Below are 5,254 nucleotides of genomic sequence, written 5' to 3'. Positions count from 1 at the left end.
ATGAAGTTATCGAACACTGAACTTACCTCATCGAAGATTTGAAAGCAATCATACATACTTCTACTTTTTCTCTTTAGGAGGACATTTTAGCTAAGAGGAAAATCAAGGTATTTGTTTGGATTTGGATAAAGAATGTACTTAATAAAAGCCCTAAGTTGATTTTGAGTGTGATGCTGGAGGTTCATTGCCAAGTAGAAATGATGGAGATTTTTTTTCTCAAATCAAACAAATCTTTTCCCTTAAGTTTTGTACAATAAAAGGTGTGGGCAGGGCACAAGGTGCAATGGCCATTCAGGGGTCTGAAAGTGGGCAGTGGTGCCATCTGCCTCTGACAGGTCATCTAGGATGACGTTGGGTGTGGAGCCAGTCTCTTCAGTCAACTCCCCGAGCTCCATGGTGCTTAGGTACAGGTAGCAGTTGAGCAGCTTCCAGTCCAGGGTGTTGCACATGGCATTTAGTAGGGTGCATGGGTCCACATTGAGGCCAGCACGGTGGGGCAGTATGGTGATCAGTGCATTCTGTAGCGTCAGCAGTCCCTGGTAAGTCTTTTCCTGAATGGGCAACAGGAGCCCGATGCCACCATCCACTGTGGCAAACCACATAGTGTTCTTGCTCTTCCACAGGACTGACTTCTCATCAGGCCCTGTGGCAGCCTGCCTCCTTCCACCAGTGCAGGGTCCTCTAGAAGGTGGATACCCACATGAAATTCTGGCAAGTGCAGCAGGTGTGTGCCACCAAAGCTCTCCTTGGCCTCCAGCAAGTACATGTACACTATCAGGTTGTGGTCACAGTCAGACACCAGGAAGCCCAGCTGGGCACTGTCCACCATGAAGTCCACACTGTCCACTTCCAGGGGCTTTGCATCTGGGCAACAAAGCTTAGTGTCTTGCTTGCTTCCCTGCAGCACAGCAGCAAGATACTCTTCATGACATCCAGGAGAAAGATCGAGTTCTTGGCTGATAATCTGGTAGATGTAGAGCTGATAGGGATTACTTTTAAAAGGCAATAGATGTGTGGGGGGCAGGGGAGGATATAATGTAATATTTGAATGGGAGTCTATTTTCTTCATTAGATTGCTAATTAAAAGTTTCTTTTCATTACACTAATCTTAGAATTCAGGGGAAATGAACAAAACACAAAAACTATCTGCTATGTTAAATACAAATAATAAAGAAAAGGAATCTTCACACCGCTTAATATTTGTCTGCAGTTGTCCATACAAGATCAAATCTGATGACTTTTCACTGCTAAATTTCAGTGATGATGGACGATTGACTTTTAATAGTAAGCAAAAGCAGTCCAAACACAACTCAATCCACCCAATTCATAAAAAAAAAGGAGGCTTAGTTGTAGCCATTCAACATTATTTAACAAGATCATAAAAATACTGGTAATTCATCGGCTGAACCATGGGTGAAAATTCTCTGCACAACTCTAATGTCATCATGGGTTCACACTTACGAGGGATCCTGCATAAAAAGATTACCAAATTTCACAAGCCCAGAAGGGCCTAAACACATTGGCTGCAGTGTGGCCAGAATCAAGTGTTTCAGGATTATTCTGAGATTTCTTGTTTGGTGGGCACGATTTTCTTTAAGCTCCATCAATTTCTTTTTTTCTCTCTCTCTTTTTAAAAATAGCTTTATTGAGGTATAATTTATATACCATGAATTCACCTGTTTTTAATATATAATTCACTCCATCCATTTCTTTAATAATTGGACCAACTTGATAAAGCAGACACTTGATAATCCAGATAAATCCTAACGGCTTCAATTCAATAGGCAACTGCATAAATTTAATTGTACTCAATAAAATTCATAAACCATTTCTGAAATTGTGACTTTGTTTGTATAAACCTTCAAAATGAGTTATTCTTTCAAGTATAGGTTGTTTGCTGATAGAATTCTGTCTTCACTGTTAGATTCACTTTGAGTCTGGATACATGTCTATCTCATAGAAGGTAAGAATATGGTGAGGACAACAGTAAGATGACCTTTGCAATCGTTGAAATAAGGTTGTCCTCTTAGGGCTGCACTCTAAAACTAGCAAATAGGGGGTCAGAACATAGGTATACAGACTCACCACGAAGAAGCAGAATATCTCTCAGGAAAACAACTTTTGCCCATAACCTACTAGAAGCTGTTAGCCAGCTGTATCCATGAATCTGATTCAAAGGGCACTGAAACGGATGTACCATGTGCTCATAAGCTAGTTCTATAAAGTGTGCAGACAGAAGTAACTCCTTCCAGTGCCCCTACCACTAAGCAGCTGTTGATACTTTGGCTTCCTACGTAGCTTGCCTACAAGATGAGATAAGCTAATCAAGCAAATTTGAATATATAGTGTACTGGATGTTGCATTTATCAACATAAATTATAATAACTAACCATTGTTGCTTACTGCATGCCAGACAGCATTCTTTATTGTCTTGTTCAGTCCTCCCAACAGGACTGAGAGCTAAGTCGCTTATGCAGGTCCCACTAGTGGCACACTCCACACCAGTTAGTGGAGATACCAGAACTGAACTTAGGAAGAAACACACATCTGGAATGTGTATTCTTCACTACTGTTCTCCCAAGTACCTGATTTTAATCTTTACAGTTGTTGTGAGCTTTGATATGACTAATTAGCATACTAACACTTGTCATTTGTAAAGCACTAATAAGATTATGTTCCCAATACTGAAAGACTAACCCCATAACCACAGAGAATTCCCCAAGAAAACACCATCCTGTTGAGTGAGCCACTATCCCTTGGTCCCCAGGAAATATCTCCATACACTGCTATCCCTGTGCACCATTACCTTTAAATCCCTCACTTGAAGAAATTAACTATGTTCTCTGTTTTCCTTCTGTAGTTTCCATTTGACTTGGTTTAGATTATTTGTCACTTGAGTGAGACAGTGTGATCCCCTGCATCACTGGGAATGCAAGGAGTTGGATTTCTTTTTTGAATTATTTCAGAATGTTAGTGATCAACCTTCTGATTTTGTAAACCAAATCTCTAGACTCTGCTTTGATGTCTTCCAAATATCACCCAGATTTAGACAGTTAAAGACGTGGGAGTGAACATAACGGGAATTTACAACACAATCGCTGGCTCCAACATGTCATGAGTGGAAACTGGGCTCAGTGTCCTTCTATTTTTGACATGAATAAATAGTCCAAACCTTCCTCCCCCATTATTTTTATTTCTTATTTCTTATCTAAGGTAAAATTAGTTCATCCTTACATGGATTAACACTTTCAGATATGTTAAAAGTGTATGAATAGGTTCTACTGGTTTTTGCGCCCTAGTTAAATAGCTGGGACATACATTTCTGAATATCTATGGCATCATGTCAGTGTGTGGCATTTGCCTACTGACTCTCCTTTCAGTACATTTTTGATAATACATTACTAGCCTTTTAGAAAGACGAAGTGCTTTACAGACATTGCTCATCATAATTCAATATTACCCAAAATGTGTTCTGCCAAACATCAATTACTTGAAATACTAATAGAAGTAACCCAAAAGGAAGAAGCTACAAGGCTTCCCTGTTTTGTAGTTTGAGATTAACCTGTGCTTTATAAATCTTAGCCTCAAAGTCTCAAAATTAGAGATAGGGAAGATTTTAGATACTGTACTACATTTCAGTTGTTTCCTCAGAAACACTGAGTTAAATGAGTCTCTCTACTGAATGACTTCTGAGAGCCTAATTTACTACATATTATATTTTATGAATCTCTGAGGGAGGATGAAAACATGTACCGGTGTTCCTCTAATGTATGTGGTAAAGAGTTGGTTTGGGTTTTTTCCCCAAGTCATAGAGGAGCATTTATTTTACTAAAATATAATACAAGTAATTTACTAAAAACTGAAGTAAAAACAACAAATGCATTCAAAATAGATGTGGAATTTCTACTCAAGTCTATCCTCTTTCAGGGTTTGTCTGTATCACATCACAGGCAAGAAACAAGTGGCTAACCGGCGTTAGTCCACAGACCGCACTCTGAGGGGCTCGGGACACGCAGGGTTTGCCACACATATTTGATCACAAATCTTGATTTACATTTTGAAAATGCTGCTTTATTTTCAAAATATGTTTCGTTGCTCATCCAGTTTAATTACCATAAGAAGAAAATCACCTCAAATAATAGTCAAAGAGTAAAGTTAAATTTTGTTATTTTAAAATTAAGGGGTAGACATGATCAAAGTGAATTGATAGTTTGGTTTGGTGTCCAAAGGTACAGAAGGTGGGGCAGAATAAGAAGTTATAAAAAATAATTGCCTGGTCATTGTTCTCTACTGGCATCTGCAAAGTCCAACCAAAGCAAAAGCTAGTTAGAAAAAGAAGAGACAAAATATGCAATGCCTGTTTTCATCAGAGTTCATCTGAATACATTTCTACAACAAGGAGATAGATTCTTCCACCCTGGAGGTAACAGTATGCTGTGCAAACCACAGGAATCACTGGAAGTTCAACTAACTGATTATTTCCTCCATAATCACTTTGGATTGATCACATTTTGAGATGACAATTTTGTACCTAGTAATGTGTCAGATTCTATATCTTTTAGATTTGTTGGGAACCGCCCTGACTGGTATCAGAGGCTGAAACCCCCGCCTAGCTAAGGCTAAGGGAACGCCCTTGGAACTGTAAGCCAGCAAGGAGACAAAAGCTTATCTTCCTGGCAGGAATGCTGCTTCTGCTGCTTTATTCATAACTGAACCCCCAAAAAGCTTGGTCGGTTAGCCAAAGACGGGTAAGATTCCCCACGGGGGGAACGACCCCAAGCCAGGCACGATCACTTTGGGAGGCCCCCCAAAAGAAGGACTTGGGGGGCTGCAGCCAAAGGGGGTGATGGACCCTTGCTCCTCGGCTTTGACAAAGTCTGAGTTCTCATTGTCTGGGAGAAAATCTCCTTATCTCTTGGTTGCCTTAGTTCCCTTGCTCCACCTAAGCCTGAAACAATGACAGGGTAGTACAGCTCGGTACTGAGAAGTGCGGATTTCCCGGGGTGATCAGGCCTAAGAAAGAACATGTAAATTACTGTGAAACCTTCTTTGTTTAGAATGCTCTCAGTTGAATGAGAAGGGTCTTAGGAGGAAGTTAGTTTGTTCCTCAGTCTTACAGCTCTTTGACCCCCCAACTCAATAGACCGGCAGAGTTCTTTGTTTTCTATAGTTCCTTACTTCCCCCTAATGAGTACTGTACTTTACCTGAATTATTATGCAAAATGAGCCTAATAAAAGCAGGTATGGACGGTAA

At 40.1% G+C, this 5,254-nt stretch overlaps 1 pseudogene; it reads right to left on the bottom strand.

Annotated features, from left to right (window-relative positions):
- Positions 1-239: 239 nt before the first annotated feature.
- Positions 240-927, bottom strand: LOC123818681 (annotated as a pseudogene).
- Positions 928-5,254: the final 4,327 nt, after the last annotated feature.

This window comes from Phyllostomus hastatus, unplaced genomic scaffold, assembly GCF_019186645.2.
Source record: "Phyllostomus hastatus isolate PE091 unplaced genomic scaffold, TTU_PhHast_1.1 phas_contig_29, whole genome shotgun sequence".
NCBI classification, from domain to species: Eukaryota; Metazoa; Chordata; class Mammalia; order Chiroptera; family Phyllostomidae; genus Phyllostomus; species Phyllostomus hastatus.
The sequence above is the reverse complement of the archived record's forward strand: the minus strand, read 5'-3'. Positions and strand labels throughout refer to the sequence as shown.